The sequence below is a fragment of the Oncorhynchus mykiss genome, chromosome 5 (genome assembly GCF_057628025.1).
Source record: "Oncorhynchus mykiss isolate SJ-2025 chromosome 5, ASM5762802v1, whole genome shotgun sequence".
Taxonomy (NCBI): Eukaryota; Metazoa; Chordata; class Actinopteri; order Salmoniformes; family Salmonidae; genus Oncorhynchus; species Oncorhynchus mykiss.
This window is the reverse complement of record NC_143026.1, coordinates 50,783,317-50,802,250: the sequence shown is the minus strand read 5'-3', so window position 1 is coordinate 50,802,250 and position 18,934 is coordinate 50,783,317.

Here is an 18,934-nt window from a genome sequence, read left to right as displayed (position 1 = left end):
CAACGTGACTATAAAATATCTCAAAAGTTACCTGTAAACTTTGCCAAAACATTTCAAACTACTTTTGTAATGCAATTTTAGGTATTTTTTAAAAGTAAATAATCGATAGAATTGAAGACAGGATGATCTGTGTTCAATACAGGAAGAAAACAAACTGACGCATGCTTTCTGGTCACGCGCCTCTATTTAACAGTATACTTCAAGTGACCCATGTTCAAGATGGCCATACTTCTTCATTACACAAAGGAATAACCTCAACCAATTTCTAAAGACTGTTGACATCCAGTGGAAGCGATAGGAACTGCAAGAAGGTCCCTTAGAAATCTGGATTCCCAATGAAACTGTAACGGTTTTCTTGATGAGAAGGAGAGTCGGACCAAAATGCGGCGTGTCTATTGCAATCCATGTTTAATGAAGTAACACACTAAACACAAACACTACCAAAACAATAAACTTAACGAAAACCGAAACAGCCTATACTTGTGTAACCTAACACAGAACAATGACATCAGGACACTAAGGACAGTCACCCACGACAAACTCAAAGAATATGGCTGCCTAAATATGGTTCCCAATCAGAGACAACGATAAACACCTGCCTCTGATTGAGAACCACTTCAGACAGCCATAGACTTAGCTAGAACACCCCACTAGCTACAATCCCCATACATACACACCACATACAAAAACCCATGCCACACCCTGGCCTGACCAAATAAATAAAGATAAACACAAAATACTTCGACCAGGGTGTGACAGAAACTCCATTGCAAGACCTAAAAAAATTAATCTGAATGGTTGTTCCTCGGGGTTCCGCCTGCTAATTAAGTTCTGTTATACTCACAGACATGATGCAAACAGTTTTAGAAACTTCAGAGTGTCTTCTATCCAAATCTACTGATAATATGCATATCCTATCTTCTGGAGATGAGTAGCAGGTAGTTGAATTTTGGCATGCATTTCATCCGGATGTGAAAATACTGCCCCCTGTCACCAAGAAGTTAACAAATGCTTTTATCCAATGTGGTGGTTAATTTCTGTATTACCAAATGAGCAGATTTTAACTTAACACACGAGTCAGAGCTACATCTTTAATAATAAGAGCTTTGCATTAGCAATGACTTTCAATGATGCACCATTTCTAATGAACCATTGAAAGTGACAACACAATGGCTCTGAGATCTTTTATAGCAAAGATACACCCCTCTCAACCTACATGACAAACAACAGATACATAGAATGGTCACAAGGTTAAGATTTGTATGAAAGGTATCTATAATACATAGCAGAAATCAACTGCTGTGTCAACAGTTTTCATTGTATATACCAGTGTCTGGTCCTCCTACTCCAAACTGGAACCGTCTCACCCTGGTACGGTATAGCACAAAAACATTACCTCATGTTATCTGGAATGTTCTTTAGGTTTTATAACCCAAAGACATCGTAAATCTCCTTGGTCAGTGTTATCTCATAGAGGCACTCCTCAGTAGAACACACACACACAATAGTTAACAGAACACTCTATTATTTCGAATAAAACAGCCATTATAATGCAATAAAAGCATTATAACATCATCTTGCAATTTCCACGACACCAGACAGTGTGTGCCATGAGCACATCTTAAGAATCCTATAAGTTTAACTGTAGAACCTGTCATTGGTTCTACCTTGAACCAGAGGGTTCTTCATGAGATGGTTATAAATCCAACTCACAAAGGGTTCCCCAGGTCAAATCAAAGTGTTCTTCGTGGCACCCAAAAGGGTGCCCCCATAGGGACAAAAGACATCTATAACATCTATTGGTTCTAATCTTTTAACAATCTTTATCATACCCACATATCCAATGGCGTAGCAGGAAATTCAATTCACTAGCAACCGAGAAGTTGTGAGTTCTTATCCAAAGTGAGGTTGACTCAAAAGTAATCAGAATTTTACTGATGGGTATCCTACGACACAGGTTGAGGACTTAGTGAGGTAACTTTGGTCAACCTTGATGTCTACTCGGGATAACCGGGCATACGAAAGTTGCCCTCCCTTTCGCCAGGTAAATCTACATGTCAACGAATCCTTCAGAACTAACCTGCTCAGGGGCAGGCTAACTCCCCTTACCTCGAATGAAATTACTAAGCCACGAGTTGAGGACCAATGAAATCAGATTCCCGCCCTCTTGCAAATATTGTGTCATCATCCTCTTCATTTGAGGAAGACGACTGATTAGATATTTTATTAATCAAATGTTTTTTGTGTAAAATAATTGAAGTGGTAAAATATATCACAATTAGTCATGATAGAATGCATTTAAAAAGTTGCTTAATAAAACAATTCTAATGATAGGAATGGTTGAAAAGGGTTGGTTCATTGATAAGCACACCAAAGACAGCATTAACGATAATTAATACAATAAAGATGGCACTTATAAAAGCTTCTTTCACACCATAACCTGCTGAATTTGCAAGATAACTTTTCTTTCATTCTGATTTCGGCACAAATGAAAATGTGGCAGTGACTCGTGGATTGCCTCAATGAAGAGTTCAGTGTTCGACTAGCCATGTGCGACATGCAAGTGCAGTTACGAACCTTCTAGAGTTAGCTGCAGGAGGACGAGAAATATCCACAGTCGTAGAGTAAGGGTGAAGCCTGAGCTGGAATGTGAAGTTAATTGAAGGAGGATACCCCTCTGGTTCTTTGTAGGATACCCCTCTGGCCTGCAAAACCAGTTTTTTATTGTTTGTTGCAATATCGGTTTTTGCATTAATTAATAAAAACATTTATTTTATGCTACACAAAGATAAATAACATATATTTTTCTAAACGGATACAATATTTTAGTTGGACTTATTGCACACTTTACTGAAATACTGTAGTTGTTCCAGTTTAGATGGTTTAGGTAGTCTCAGATTTAGCTTTCTAACCCTGGCTTTCATTCTGAATGGAGACTGTGGGAGTCCACTCTGTCTGGATTCCAATAGACATTAAACATCACTTTGCAAGCCAGCATAATGTGACTTGATGCTGGTTTTTCATTAGCTTATGCTGATCACCAGAGTCCAAAATACAGCAAAAGCTGGTCACCAGTGAAAACACAATGAAGGCTGGTAACCAGTGAAAACACAACGAAGGCTGGTCACCAGTGAAAATACAATGAAGGCTGGTCACCAGCCGAAAATACAATGAAGGCTAGTCACCAGCGAAAACACAATAAAGGCTGGTCGGCCAGCAGAACCAGTTAGACCATGCTGGTCAGACCAGATTGACCAGCATCCGACCAGAACTGACCAGAATAGACCAGCATGAACCTGCGTGAAATTAATGCCTGTCTATGCTGTTTTTCTCAGCAGGGTAAACAAAGGTAATATCAATTGCAGAAATGTACATATGTGCCAACTGGAATTCTGCATGTCACAATACGTGAAGAACCGAGAACTTGCTTGCTCAGTGTTGAGCAACAAGCTCATCATTACAGAGATAATCTTACACATCAAAAGGCAAACACCAGATTGTGATATATGCTTTGAGAAAGACAAGATTGATATCTCCCTGGCATGCCTGTGCCAGCTCAAAGCCACAATCTAATATCTAAGCCTAAGGGTCTTCGAGAAAGGAACACCGTCCAATATTTCACAGCAGGTAAGACGTCTGGGAGCTTTTATTAATCTATGTTTGGAGTTAACTAAGATGTAGTGTTCTTAACCCCACAAGTAGGGTAAATGAGGATAAAACCAACCAAACAAAAGCACCAGTCAATAGTGGGGAAAGGCTCTGTAAGGTTGCTGCTGTTTACACACTCGGCAGTCTATAATAGTTTGAGATTGTGATAAAGATCATCTGTCAAGTGGTTGAGACCGCAGTTATTATAAGAAAGCCAAGCGAATGCATATAATACTGGATTTTGAGCTGAGTATTACTTTGATGTGGCTAGATCCTCAGCGATTCCTGCAACCCATTCATAGCAAGAAGAGAAAATATTTTTCTGTGAAGAATACCTTATGGAAAGGATACAGTAAATTGTAAAAAAACATGACAGAGTCAGTATTCAAAGGAAGTCGCATCAATGAACAACATACACTGCTCAAAAAATAAAGGGAACACTAAAATAACACATACTAGATCTGAATGAATGAAATATTCTTATTAAATACTTTTTTCTTTACATAGTTGAATGTGCTGACAACAAAATCACACAAAAATTATCAATGGAAATCAAATTTATCAACCCATGGAGGTCTGGATTTGGAGTCACACTCAAAATTAAAGTGGAAAACCACACTACAGGCTGATCCAACTTTGATGTAATGTCCTTAAAACAAGTCAAAATGAGGGTCGGTAGTGTGTGTGGCCTCCACGTGCCTGTATGACCTCCCTACAACGCCTGGGCATGCTCCTGATGAGGTGGTGGATGGTCTCCTGAGGGATCTTCTCCCAGACCTGGACTAAAGCATCCACCAACTCCTGGACAGTCTGTGGTGCAACGGAGTGAGACATGATGTCCCAGATGTGCTCAATTGGATTCAGGTCTGGGGAACGGGCGGGCCAGTCCATAGCATCAATGCCTTCCTCTTGCAGGAACTGCTGACACACTCCAGCCACATGAGGTCTAGCATTGTCTTGCATTAGTAGGAACCCAGGGCCAACCGCACCAGCATATGGTCTCACAAGGGGTCTGAGGATCTCATCTCGGTACCTAATGGCAGTCAGGCTACCTCTGGCGAACACATGGAGGGCTGTGCGGCCCCCCAATGAAATGTCAGCCCACACCATGACTGACCCACCACCAAACCGGTCATGCTGGAGGATGTTGCAGGCAGCAGAACGTTCTCCACGGCGTCTCCAGACTCTGTCAAGTCTGTCACATGTGCTCAGTGTGAACCCGCTTTCATCTGTGAAGAGCACAGGGCGCCAGTGGCGAATTTGCCAATCTTGGTGTTGAACGTCCTGCACGGTGTTGGGCTGTAAGCACAACCCCCACCTGAAGACGTCGGGCCCTCATACCACCCTCATGGAGTCTGTTTCTGACCGTTTCAGCAGACACATGCACATTTGTGGCCTGCTGGATGTTATTTGCATAATTTCCACCTGTTGTCTATTCCATTTGCACAACAGCATGTGACATTTATTTTCAGTCAGTGTTGCTTCCTAAGTTGACAGTTTGATTTCACAGAAGTGTGATTGACTTGGAGTTACATTGTGTTGTTTAAGTGTTCCCTTTATTTTTTGAGCAGTGTATTATGAAAATGTATTTGATTGGCGGAATATCATGTTCTTCCATTGATTTGGCCATTTATCTGTTTATTCTTTTAGTAATAAATCCCGAAGATTAGCCGGTAATGAGAAAAAGCTGAAAATCCCGCTTGAAAATATGGGCGGAGAGGAAATACAGTGATGGGAAAAGTGAGGCCGTAGCCTACGCCCCAGAGCAGAATGCTGTCAGACAGAGGACTTTATTGGCATTACCAGACAGTAATTTGATTCCTCTTTACGATCTGAAACAATCAGCTCCAGGACGTCTTTACGGACGGCTGGCAAAGCCGGAGTGAGTGGAAAAGTTACATTAGCATGGCAACTTGGAGACAACGATGACGCAGACACAACAACAGATAGACAAATAACCCTGGGGAATCCACCCCATAGCATGACCGAAACATTTGGAAAAACCTGAAGCAAAACCGACACACCTGTATGAATGATAAAAAAAATAAACAAAAACACTTAAACTACCAGTTCAACCACTTAAGCTTTACTATACCACAATTTATGGGGCTGTCTTACGGCAAGTCTATATGGCACAACAATATGTGAACCTACATGTTGCCGGGTAGATCTGATGGAAATTTGTTCCTCATCCCTCGCTGCCGCCGCCAGTTTAACAGCTTTTCCATGGGAACGCTCCCGGTAGCCCATGAGGCTGCCGGGTACAGGGCCAAGAGATCCTGGTTTTGACTGGCGTCCCGGCTTAGTCACCATTAACTGGTGATCCCAGCATGGTGGTTAACCACTAGATGCTTCACTCCTTCCTACTGTAAAAGCCTGTTTGACAGGCCCGTGGGCAGAGTAATGCTCCCCTTCTCCCTGCCCCTCCCTTGGGTAATACCTCTACCAAATGCTAATGCTAGCCTTAGCTGACCACGCCACTCTCACACAGTGCAATACGGGCTCGTCAGGCCTACAGAAATCACCCGCTGGTTCAGGGTGTTGACTATTAGCCAGTAATGGTTAAGATTATGATTCGGGTGGGGGAAACTGATTCTAAACCAGCAATTAAAGGAAACTATGTAATTCAGTCCATATCAATAAGATTCTACAACACTGTCCCTGTGTCTCTCCTACTCTTACTGTGTACCCTATCTAAACAGGTCACCAGAGGCTGAAGGCACCACATTGAAATCCAACACAGATGACTTGAGAACTAGGTGGCGGCAGTAGGAAAAGCTATTTGATGGAGCCCAGTTCAGAAAGAATAAAGTCACACTCTTTTAATTTGCATTTGCAATTTTCTTTTCTATTGTTACTATGACATAGCCTAATTGTTATATCACGAGGCCAGTCAAAGTGCCCCTCCAAAGCACTCAAGTAACTGTCACCTCAATGATATTCCATAGACTGAGAGAACAGGCAAAACTCTGTTCCTCACTTCGAGGCTTCATCTTAAGAGTACCCTTGCTGGAAAGAGAGCGCTATTGAATTATCTCCAGACTGTAAATGCTCAGACATCTTAGCTAGCGTGTTTGGTGGAGTTTTGAGTGGATAGAAAGAATAAAGCAAAGAATAAAGCAGAGAGAGAGAGGACTTTTCACCCGGTCTGGACGCTGAGGAGCCCTCAAATGTAGAGTTGAACTAATGCCAGCGCTGTCTTACAAGGCATGGGTGTGAAACATCAGCATATCAACAATATACAGTGCCTTGCGAAAGTATTCGGCCCCTTTGAACTTTGCGACCTTTTGCCACATTTCAGGCTTCAAACATAAAGATATAAAACTGTATTTTTTTGTGAAGAATCAACAACAAGTGGGACACAATCATGAAGTGGAACGACATTTATTGGATATTTCAAACTTTTTTAACAAATCAAAAACTGAAAAATTGAGCGTGCAAAATTATTCAGCCCCTTTACTTTCAGTGCAGCAAACTCTCTCCAGAAGTTCAGTGAGGATCTCTGAATGATCCAATGTTGACCTAAATGACTAATGATGATAAATACAATCCACCTGTGTGTAATCAAGTCTCAGTATCAATGCACCTGCACTGTGATAGTCTCAGAGGTCCGTTAAAAGTGCAGAGAGCATCATGAAGAACAAGGAACACACCAGGCAGGTCCGAGATACTGTTGTGAAGAAGTTTAAAGCCGGATTTTGATACAAAAAGATTTCCCAAGCTTTAAACATCCCAAGGAGCACTGTGCAAGCGATAATATTGAAATGGAAGGAGTATCACTGCAAATCTATCAAGACCTGGCCGTCCCTCTAAACTTTCAGCTCATACAAGGAGAAGACTGATCAGAGATGCAGCCAAGAAGCCCATGATCACTCTGGATGAACTGCAGAGATCTACAGCTGAGGTGGGAGACTCTGTCCATAGGACAACAATCAGTTGAATATTGCACAAATCTGGCCTTTATGGAAGAGTGGCAAGAAGAAAGCCATTTCTTAAAGATATCCATAAAAAGTGTTGTTTAAAGTTTGCCACAAGCCACCTGGGAGACACACCAAACATGTGGAAGAAGGTGCTCTGGTCAGATGAAACCAAAATGGAACTTTTTGGCAACAATGCAAAACGTTATGTTTGGCGTAAAACAACACACCATCCCCACTGTCAAACATGGTGGTGGCAGCATCATGGTTTGGGCCTGCTTTTCTTCAGCAGGGACAGGGAAGATGGTTAAAATTGATGGGAAGATGGATGGAGCCAAATACAGGACCATTCTGGAAGAAAACCTGTTGGAGTCTGCAAAAGACCTGAGACTGGGATGGAGATTTGTCTTCCAACAAGACAATGATCCAAAACATAAAGCAAAATCTACAATGGAATGGTTCAAAAATAAACATATCCAGGTGTTAGAATGGCCAAGTCAAAGTCCAGACCTGAATCCAATCGAGAATCTGTGGAAAGAACTGAAAACTGCTGTTCACAAATGCTCTCCATCCAACCTCACTGAGCTCGAGCTGTTTTGCAAGGAGGAATGGGAAAAAATTTCAGTCTCTCGATGTGCAAAACTGATAGAGACATACCCCAAGCGACTTACAGCTGTAATCGCAGCAAAAGGTGGCGCTACAAAATATTAACTGAAGGGTGCTGAATAATTTTGCACGCCCAATTTTTCAGTTTTTGATTTGTTAAAAAAGTTTGAAATATCCAAAAAATGTCGTTCCACTTCATGATTGTGTCCCACTTGTTGTTGATTCTTCACAAAAAAAGACAATTTTATATCTTTATGTTTGAAGCCTGAAATGTGGCAAAAGGTCGCAAAGTTCAAAGGGGCCGAATACTTTCGCAAGGCACTGTACTAAACGATGAAATTCATAATATATTAAATAAAATGCACATTGCCTTCAGAAAGTATTCATAACCCTTTACTTATTAATATTTGTTTGTGTTACAGCTTTAATTCAAAATTGATTAAAATAAAAACAATTCTCACCCATCTACACACTATACCCCATAATGACATAGTGAAAACATCTTTTTAGAAATGTTTGCACATTTTCACACCCCTGAGTCAATACTTTGTAGAAGCACCTTTGGCGGCAATTACAGCTTTGTTTATTTTTGGGTAAGTCTCTAAGAGCTTTGCACACCTATATTGTATAATATTTGCCCATTATTCTACAAAAACATTATTCAAGCTCTGTCAAGGTGATTGTTGATCATTGCTAGACAGCCATTTTCAAGTCTTGCCATAGATTTTCAAGCCAATTTAATTAAGTCAAAACTGTAACTAGGCCGCTCAGGAACATTCATTGTCGTCAACTCCAGTGTAGATTTGGCCTTGTGTTTTAGGTTATTGTCCTGCTGAAAGTTTAATTATTCTCCCAGTGTCTATTGGAAAGCAGACAGAACCTGGTTTTCCTCTATGATTTTGCCTGTGAAAATATGAAGTGGTACTCAGTGATGTGTTGTGTTGGATTTGCCCCAAACATTCAGGACAAAAAGTTAAAAATATATATATATATATATATATATATATATATATATATATATATATATATATATATATGTGTATTTACAGTATTACTTAAGTGCCTTGTTGCAAATGGAATATGTTAATTCTTTACAGGATTCCTCCTTTTCACTTAGGTTAGTTTTGTGTAGTAAGTACAATGTTGTTGATCCATCCTCAGTTTTCTCATATCACATATCACTGTTTTAAAATCAACATTGGTCTCTTGGTGAAATCCCTGAGCAGTTTCCTTCCCTTCCGCCAACTGAGTTAGGAAAAACGCCTGTATCTTACTCTAGTGACTGTGTGTATTGATACACCATCCAAAGTCCTAATTAATAACTTCACCATGCTCAAGAGGTTATTCAGCATCTGCTTTTTTTCACATCTACCAATAGGTGCCTCCCTGGTCTTTGTGGTTGAATCTGTGCTTGAAAGTCACTACTCAATTGATGGACCTTACAGATCATTGTATGCATTGGGTACAGAGATGGGGTAGTCATTAAAATATCATGTTAACCGCTATTATTGAACATGGAATGAGTCCATGTAACTTATATGATTTGTTTAGCACATTTTTACTTCTGACCTTATTTAGGCTTGCCATAACACAGGGGTTGAGCACTCAAGCCATTTCAGCTTTTCATTTAGTTTTAATTTCAGAAATGTCAGGCTGTAACAAAACAAATGTGGAAAAAGTAAAGGGGTGTGAATACTTTCTGAAGGCACTGTACGGATGAGTGTTTCACACAATAAAACAAGAAATTATACAAATTGACGTTCATTCAACTCTGAGATTAAACACTACTCAAAAGTAGGCCAATAAACACAACTGTTTTTATTGCGTGACATGAAAATGACTGTTTTAAAACTAAATACAGTGGTTCTATGTTTTTCCCACCACAAAATTACTCATTACACACCTGTGTGGGCTGTACACGGGTCTACCTAGTTTGACGTCACAGACCTTTGCTAAATCAGAGGCACATGACGCTTTGCAGTATTAATGGCACTTCCCAGACCAGACTAGCTTAATTTACAGTAAGGGCCCCAGCTCCATAACTAGAATGTCACTTTTCAAACTTCTGGTCTGGTTGGAAATTGCTCTGGTGTGCAACTGTTATCTCAGCTCCCCATAGTCGCAGGTCCCATAAGATGCTGAGCTATAATGGAATTGTATTTCCCCTTCATACAGACAGAAATTGTTTACAGTTGGAGTACAATGGAGCACAGGCTTAACTGAATGAACAACAAAGACAGAATGCAATATGAAACTTTATTAAATAGTTTGGGGAATGGCATCGTCTCTGAGGGAAGATCCTCAGAGCCAGATAATGTGAAGGCAGGTAGCCCTATGCAGGTAGCCCCTAACTTCATAACTTATTGAACTTAGAAAATACATTTAAAGCAATTAAAGCCACAATCTTGAGACTGTAATTTACCCCAACAGCAAGGGGGGGGGGGGGGGGGGGGGATTAGCAGTCCCTGCTGTTGGGCTAAATTACAGACTCAAGATTGTGTTTTTCTTTGCATAATTGCTTTAATGGCCTCGTCTCAGGTATAAAGCTCTCAAATTTATAGACAGAGCTATGAATCAATGTATGCAATGACTGACAGTCCATGAGATCTAAACATATTTTGTAGCTACTGTATAAATGACTGTTTACAAATACTCAAATGAAAAATAAAACAAGAAGTTGACGCATTTACAAATGAATTATTTTAGAATCAATTGGTATGTATTGATAATACAAATGACTTCCAGGTTGTGCCTTTAAAAGGAACAGTCCATTTTATCTAGCATCGGTGGATATTATATAGCCTGGTCTCCGATCGGTTTGTGCTGTCTTGCATGACAATGACTATAGGAGGTAAATCAGAAACAGATCTTGGACCTGGCTAAATGTGCATGAGCTGTACATTTGGGACTAAAAGATTAAAGCTGACAGACAGTAAATGGTTTGGGCAGGATGGTTGTTTTTCTCAGTAGTCTCCAAGGAGATAAAGTTCAGTCACTCGAAAGAACAATCAAAGACCTCACATTTGTACATCATACTTACAGCACATTGTAAAAATGAATTGGGCTACACCTCGTAGTCAGCTAATTCATAACAGCATGCAGCGCATTGTGTTTCAACCACTGTCTTAGCAGGATGCAGATATACAGTAAAACTTAACTTTTTAGAATGTAAGTTCTTGCATGATATAAATCTTTCTAAATGTAGCTCTGGACCGTAAGATATTTTCAAAAGCTGTACTGTAACAGAGTTTTTCAAATGACGGCACGAGAAGAGATCTGAGGTAAACATGCACTGCTTAAGTGTGACCCAGTTTGCCTTTAGCACCTGACTTGGGAAGAACAGTACTTTCGGAAAGTATTTAAACCCCTTGACATTTTCCACATCAATCTACATACAATACCCCATAATGACAAAGCAAAAACAGGTTTATTGACATTTTTGCACATTTATTAAAAATAAAAACAGAAATATCTAATTTACATAAGTATTCAGACCGTTTACTCAGTACTTTGTTAAGCACCTTTGGCAGTGATTACAGACTCGAGTCTTCTTGGGTATGATGCTATAAGCTTGGCACACCTGTATTTGGGGAGTTTCTCCCATTCTCCTCTGCAGATCCTCTCAAGCTCTGTCAGGTTGGATGGGGAGCGTTGCTGCACAGCTATTTTCAGGTCTCTCCAGAGATTTCTGCTCAGGTTCAAGTCCGGGCTATGGCTGGGACACTCAAGGACATTCAGAGACTTGTCCCGAAGCCACTCCTGCATTGTCTTGGCTGTGTGCTTAAGGTCCTTGTCCTGTTGGAAGGTGAACCTTCAGCCTCTGTCTGAGGTCCTGATCGCTCTGGAGCAGGTTTCCATCAAGGATCTCTGTACATTGCTCCGTTCATCTTTCCCGCAATCCTGACTAGTCTCCCAGTCCTTGCCACTGAAAAACATGCCCACAGCATTATGCTGCCACCACCATGCTTCACCCTAGGGATGGTGCCAGGCTTCCTCCAGACTTGACACTTGGCATTCAGACCAAAGAGTGCGGCCAGCTCTAGGAAGAGTCTTGGTGGTTCCAATCTTCTTCTATTTAAGATTGGTGGAGGCCACTGTTATTAGGGACCTTCAATCCTGCACACATTTTTTGCTACCCTTCCCCAGATTTGTGCCTCGACAGAATCCTGTTTCTGGAGCTCTAATTACAATTCCTTCGACCTCATGGCCTGGTTCTTGTTCTGACATGCACTGTCAAATGTGGGACCTTTATATAGACAGGTGTGTACCTTTCCAAACTATTTCCAATCAATTGACTTTACGACTGGTGGACTAGAATCAAGTTGTTGAAACATCTCAAGGATAATCAAAGGAATCAGGATGCACCTGAGCTCAATTTTGAGTATCATAGCAAAGGGTCTGAATATTTACGTAAATAAGGTTTATCTGTTTTTTCATTTTCAATAATTAAGCAAAAATTTCAACAAACCTGTTTTTGCTTTGTCATTATGGCTTATTGTGTGTAGATTGCTGAGTATTTGTATTTATTTAATACATTTTAGAATAAGGCTGTAACGTAACAAAATGTGGAAAAGGGGAAGGGGTCTGAATACTTTCTGAATTCACTGTATATCACTCGTTGGCCTATCCCTCTGTGCTGGCACAGATCTTCTACTCACAGGGATCCTCTCCGGATCCATCACTCTTGACAGATCCTCCTCTACTTTCTTCACTGCCTCATCATATGACACCTTCTGCACTACTCTGATTCTGGCCACCTCAACTAACCTGCCTCTCCTGTACCCGGATACTTCCGATCTCCAGCAACATGGACACCCCTGTAGTTGACACAATGTGCTCCTGCACACATTCCCACATTCCCACTTCAGTGGAGTCAGCACAAAAGCTCTAACAAGATAACTGATACTATATCCGAACATGACTTTGTCGGGTAAAAACTGCAGGGACTGACAGTGACTCCTCAGTTTCACCACGCTCACCATCGGGTCTGCATCACACCAAACAACGGGCATCATAAACACCAATAATCTTCAACTTCAATTGCTCCACCTCCACACTTAATGCTACCACAGAAATCCCTCCTTTCAAAAATCAAATCAAATTTTATTGGTCACATACACATGGATAGCAGATGTTATTGCGAGTGTAGCGAAATGATTGTGCTTCTAGTTGACAGTGCAGCAACAAGTAACAAGTAATCTAACATTATCACAATAACTACCTAATACACACATCTAAATAAAGGGATGGAATAAGAATATGTACATATACATTTTTGGATGAGTAATGACCGAGTGGCATAGGCAAGATGCAATAGATGGTATAAAATACAGTATTCACATATGGGATGAGTAATTCAAGATATGTAAATATCCTTATTAAAGCGGCATTAATAAAGTGACTATTGATCCATTTGTTAGAGTGGCCAATGATTTCAAGTCTGTATGTAGGCAGCAGCCTCTCTGTGTCAGTGATGGCTGTTTAACAGTCTGATGGCCTTGAGATAGAAGCTGGCCCCGGAGAAGGAGATCTCACAGTCCTTGGTAGCGGGAAGCGTCGGTGGCACTGTATTATCCTCAAAGTGGGCAAAGAAGGTGTTTAGTTTGTCTGGAAGCAAGACAGTGGTGTCCTTGACATGGCTGATTTTCTTTTTGAAGTCCTTGATTTTCTGTAGAACCTGCCACATACGTATTGTGTCTGAGCCGGTGAATTGTGACTCCCCTCCACTGAATTGTGTCTCCCTGTACTAACATTTCACTTGTTTGATTGCCTTGCGGAGGCAATAATTACACAGTTTGTATTCATCCATATTCCCGGTCATCTTTCCATGGTTAAATGCGGTGGGTCGCGCTTTCAGTTTTGTGCAAATGCTGCCAACTATCCACAGTTTCTGGTTAGGGTAGGTTTTAATAGTCACCGTGGGTACAACATCTCCTATGCACATCCTTATAAACTCACTCACCGAATCAGCGTATAAATCTATATTATTCTCTGAGGCTATCTGGAACATGTCCCAGTCTACATTATCAAAACAATCATAAAGTGTGAATTCCGGTTGGTCAGACCAGCATTGAATGAACCTTGTCACGGGTACATCCTGTTTGTGTTTCTGCCTATGGGAGGTGAAATGCAAAATGGAGTCATGGTTAGATTTGCAGAACAGAGGGCGGGGAGGGCCTTCTTATTATTTTTTTTTATTTAACTAGGCAAGTCAGTTAAAACCTCTACTGACTCCCCATCCCGCATAATCATCGCCTGACACGAATTAGCATAACGCAACGGACATAAATATCCCTAGAAAATATTCCTATTCATGAAAATCACAAATGAAATATATTCAGACACAGCTTAGTCTTTTGTTAATCACCCTGTCATCTCAGATTTTCAAAATATGCTTTACAGCCAAAGCTAGACAAGCATTTGTGTAAGTTTATCGATAGCCTAGCATAGCATTTTGTCCAGCTAGCAGCAGGTAACTTGAAACGGAAATCAGAAAAGCAATCAAATTAAATTGTTTACCTTTGATGAGCTTCGGATGTTTTCACTCACAAGACTCCCAGTTAGATAGCAAATGTTACTTTTTCCCCAAAATATTATTTTTGTAGGCACAATAGCTCCGTTTGTTCTTCAAGTTTGGCTGAGAAATCGCCCGGAAATTTCAGTCACGAAAACAGCAAAAAATATTCCAAATTAGCTTCATAATATCGACAGAAACATGGCAAACGTTGTTTATAATGAATCCTCAAGGTGTTTTTCAAATATCTATTCGATAATATATCCATCGGGACAATTCGTTTTTCAATAGGACCGATTGGAGTAATGGCTACCTCTGTATTTTACGCGAGAATCTCTCTGGGGGCATCAGGTGACCACTTGCGCAATGTAGCCGCCTACGGCTATTCTTCAACATAAATGCGTAAAACTACGTCACAATGCTGTTGACAACTTGGGGAATACGTAGAAAGCGTAATCTGGTTGATAGCCCATTCACAGCTCAATAGGGACTCATTGGAACGCAGCGCTTTCAAAACCTGGGGCACCTCTGGATTGGATTTTTCTCAGGCTTTCGCATGCAACATCAGTTCTGTTATACTCACAGACAATATCTTTACAGTTTTGGAAATGTTATAGTGTTTTCTATCCTAAGCTGTCAATTATATGCATATTCTAGCATCTTGTCCTGAATTTTTTTTCTTCCAAAAATGAAAATACTGCCCCCGAGTCACAACAGGTTATTAAGAACAAATTCTTATTTTCAATGATGGCCTAGGAACAGTGGGTTAACTGCCTTGTTCAGGGGCAGAATGACAGATTTGCACCTTGTCAGCTCGGGGGTTTGAACTTGCAACCTTCCGGTTACTAGTCTAACGCTAGTTGGCGCGACGCAAGAATCCCAGTGGCTGTACCAACTCTGACAACATGTTCCCAGAGAGCCATGTTTCCGTGAAACAGAGTATGTTACAATCCCGGATGTCTTTCTGGAAAGCAAGCCTAGCCCTAATTTAGTTTACCTTGTTACCTAGAGACTGGACATTAGCGAGTAAAGTACCGGAAGCGATGTGTGGTGTGCACGCCTCTGTAGTCTGACCAGAAGGCTGCGCAGTCTACCTCTTCTGCGGCGAAGTTGTTTCGGGTCAGCCTCTGGTATCAGTTCGAACAAAGGGTCCGCTTCTGGAAAGTCGTATTCCTGGTCGTAGTGCTGATAAGTTGACGTCGCTCTGATATTCAATAGTTCTTCCTGGCTGTAAGTAATAACACTTAAGATTTTCTGGGCTAACAATGTAAGAAATAATACATACAAATCAAAATACTTCGTAGTTTCCCCTCAATTGCTAAGTGCAAAAGCAAGAAACAGATCTTGACCCAAGTTGTGTGACACAGAACGCCCGCTCCCTCTGGGCAGAAGAAACACAAACAAATATCACAAGTCCAATACAGGTTACCTTCACTGACTTAACTACACACAAATTATTTCCCACCCACCCTGAAACCACAAATGGATCTACCAAAAGGCAGGATCCACTTTCTCCACAAATATCACTCCTACTGGAGCAGAATCTTCTTTATCTTGTCCATCGATGCCAGGCTCAGGCGCTAAGCTCTTCACAACACCTTCTACATCACTTAACTCGCCCTCATTCACTTCCATTTCATCTCCAGAACTTGGTCTAGCGCACGGCTCACTCTGATTGCACTTGACACCAATCTTCTTTAACAACATCTCAACCTATACTTTCCTCATTCTCTTTGACCTCATCTCTTTTTCGCTCCATTTCTCCTCTGAAGACTACATTTGTGTCCCTGGTCCAATATTCCTCCTCTTCCTCTTTTCTTGCGGCCTAGTGGCATCCCGGCATCCTGCTCACCTCGGAATTGTGTCTTCTCCGGACATCGACATTTTAAGAACATGAGCAGTGACACAACCGTTTGAGACGTGATGAGGTTGGACCCAGCTGCAGAGAAGAAACCAGACGAGGAATCAGTGGTTTAACATAAATACTTTACGGAGACACGGTAGACAAAGGATCACAGTACACTGGAAAAACAAACAATAAGTCTCAAACTCACTCAGGAGACAAACACACACGGTAAACAATTCAAGCTTCTGCAAAGGACAACAGAAAAAAACATATTTTAACAGGGAATTCAAAATGAGTAAATAGGATACACCTGAGTGTCGTTAATGTCGCTAGGACGGTCTCTGCCGACCTCTGTTTACAGGTGGAACCAGGACACCATTCTGCCAATCTCAGGAACAGCTTCTACTACAGGGATAAGAAGTCGATCTCTGACATGCAGTGTTAACTGTGGGACCTTATATAGACAGGTGTGTTTCTTTCTAAATCATGTCCAAGCAATTGATTTGGCCACAAGTGGACTTCAATCAAGTTGCAGTGAAATCTAAAGGATGATCAAATGAAATTGGATGTAACTGAGCTCAATTTGGAGTGCCATAACATGTAAAAGAGATATTTCTGTATTTAATTTTTCAAAAATGTACTTTCATTTTGTCATTATCGGGTATTGTGTGTAGATGGGTGAGAAAAAAAATAATTTAAGCAATTTTTAATTCAGGCTGTAACACCTTCTGAAAACAATTTGTGACCCTTTTCAGGAAACTAGACGTAGGTCTGTTACGTACGACTCTAGGAAGAGGGAATGCACACCCTGCTACAACTCAACTCCCCGTGGAGTGAAAGAGGTATGGGACTGTAGTTGCGAGTAAGGAAGACAAAAGGCAGAGAATTTACCGTTTACTAGGAATTTATTCCATCACACAGTAATGTTGGGGAAAAGGGGCTGAACGGAACCAAAGCAAAGAAAGTAAATGTCTAATCTCCCTCTCCTACCTTACCTGCCTACCCACTACTTACCTGCCTACCCACTACTTACCTAATTAGCACCACCTGGTGCACTAACCAAAATACAGGGATGGTCCGCTCAGGTCTTACCTAGTGTGCATAGACAGAGTATATACCACGGGTATATGTATGCCCGCAGGCCTCTTGCCTAAACACTCCCAAGTTGCCTTCCCCTACCGCCCTGGGAACAAAAACAGAATAACAAAAACAATTTAAAAAATCAAAACCACTGCATCCTATTGGAACACACATACCTCAGAAGCAGCGGCTACACAATACTTAACAAAACTGAGCAACAACTAACACAGAATTTACCCATCAGCTCCCCAGAAACAATCAACACCGGACACACTCATCTCTCTCCCCTGAACAACAGAACACTGGCTTATATAGCTTCAGAAGGAGTCTGTAATTGAAGACAGCTGCGTCCTCTGACGAGAGGGCGGGGTTAGCTCCAATTTGCCATGGAGTCGACCAATCAGCTGTTTGGGGGATTTAAGGAAGCCATTTCCTGAAATTCATGCATACAAATACACAAAGCACAACACAGGAACTGGGGAACGTAACAATGTCGCAAGTCACGACTTCACAGGAGAGCAATTTTAACGTTGTATTTTTTTAAACTCTAAAAATCTAAATGCGTTTTTTTGGCAGACATGGTAACATGTGAACTTTCATGTGCCTTAATAACAAACTTATATGCCATCTGTAAATACAAATAAAAATTGTTCAATTACGAGCCTTGTTGGTTAAACCACAGACAAAGTCGACAACTTCCCACTAGCCATTATTGGCTGAGATAATGAATGGACTGGACATACCGAGAGAGGAGTTTGGATTGGTCTGCCATATAGAGGGCTTCTGTCTATTTGAGCTGGTCAGTCTGTGTTGGTAATCCTGTAAAACGCTGCTTTTTCAAAAATGTATCATGTTGTAGAGCTGTATAAGTGTTGCTCTCCACTTTCTGGAGGATCAAGTTTTGAAATCAGTGGAATTAGAGTATGATCGCTAAAGAGATGGAGAAAACAGGATTACATCTTCAAACTAAGGGCAACTGTGGCATGGCATCCATGACAAGGAGATGCATCCTAGCGTTAGTTAGCTACATTTTCAGACATTACACGTTTCTAATTTTGACAAAGTGGTTTCATTTCAAGCTAAAGTGTACTGTTAGCTAGCTAGCTAACGTTAGCTGGCTGGCTCCCTAGCTAACGTTAAGTGTATGATGTTATTATTCGTATCCCAGAACCGTTTGATTTGCTAGATAGAGCCTAATGTTAGCTAGCTAACATTGAACCTGGTTGGTTAGCTCCCAGCAGTTCCATGCAGAGTAGTAATGACATGATTTGGCACTGTGTTCATTGTTGTTTATAAAATAAAATGTTATTAGTCACATTCGCC